The sequence below is a fragment of the Octodon degus genome, unplaced genomic scaffold, assembly GCF_000260255.1.
Source record: "Octodon degus isolate 3935 unplaced genomic scaffold, OctDeg1.0 scaffold00080, whole genome shotgun sequence".
Taxonomy (NCBI): domain Eukaryota; kingdom Metazoa; phylum Chordata; class Mammalia; order Rodentia; family Octodontidae; genus Octodon; species Octodon degus.
The window spans coordinates 6,092,952-6,093,746 of NW_004524656.1; positions in this window are offsets into that span (position 1 = coordinate 6,092,952).

The following is a 795-nucleotide window of genomic DNA, read 5'->3' on the forward strand; positions in this document are numbered from 1 at the left end:
TGAACTCAGGACCCTGTGCTTGCCAGGCAAGCGCTTATTCTACTGAGCCATCTCCCCGGCCCCCTTGGCTTGTTTTCTAAATGTCCTAGACATTTGGTTATTGAGCACAATGCACTCTCATTCTGGGCTATGCTAGAGCCACATCATCATGTACGACATCACATGACACACAGCACTTTTCTTACTGCACTTCTCCACGCCAAACAACATCCTCATTCTGCATCTGAAAGTCGCTTGACTGCACACATTTGCAGATGCTCATCCGAGGCCTGATACACTGCCTATGTTCTATAAACGCTACCCTTTATAAGCCGTTATACACCAGCATAATGGAGGCACTAATCAATTTGTAGAAGTCCCCAAACAGGCTCCTGGGTGAGGACAGGGACATACAATCGCACTGTATTCCTCAGCAAGGGAAGGTGCTTTTGGAGGAAGAATAAATGCAAACGTGATGTACAATTAGAAGAAAATTATTCTCCAGACTTTGAAGATGCGCATAAATTATTTATGTGGTGTTTGTTTATTTTTGTCTGAGACTGTCTCACTATGCAGTCCAGGCTGGCCTTCAGCTCACTTTGTAGCACAGGCTGGTCTCGAACTTGCAGTGATCCTCCTGCCTCAGCTTCATGAGTGTTGGGATTACAGACATGCACCACAAATGGCCTTATTTATTTATTTATTTTTGAGAAAGGGTCCCACTACATAGCCCAGGCTGACCTAAAACTCACAGCAATAATCCTGCCTCCAGATGCTGGGATTACAGGCATGTATTACCACATCTGCCTGTCTGAT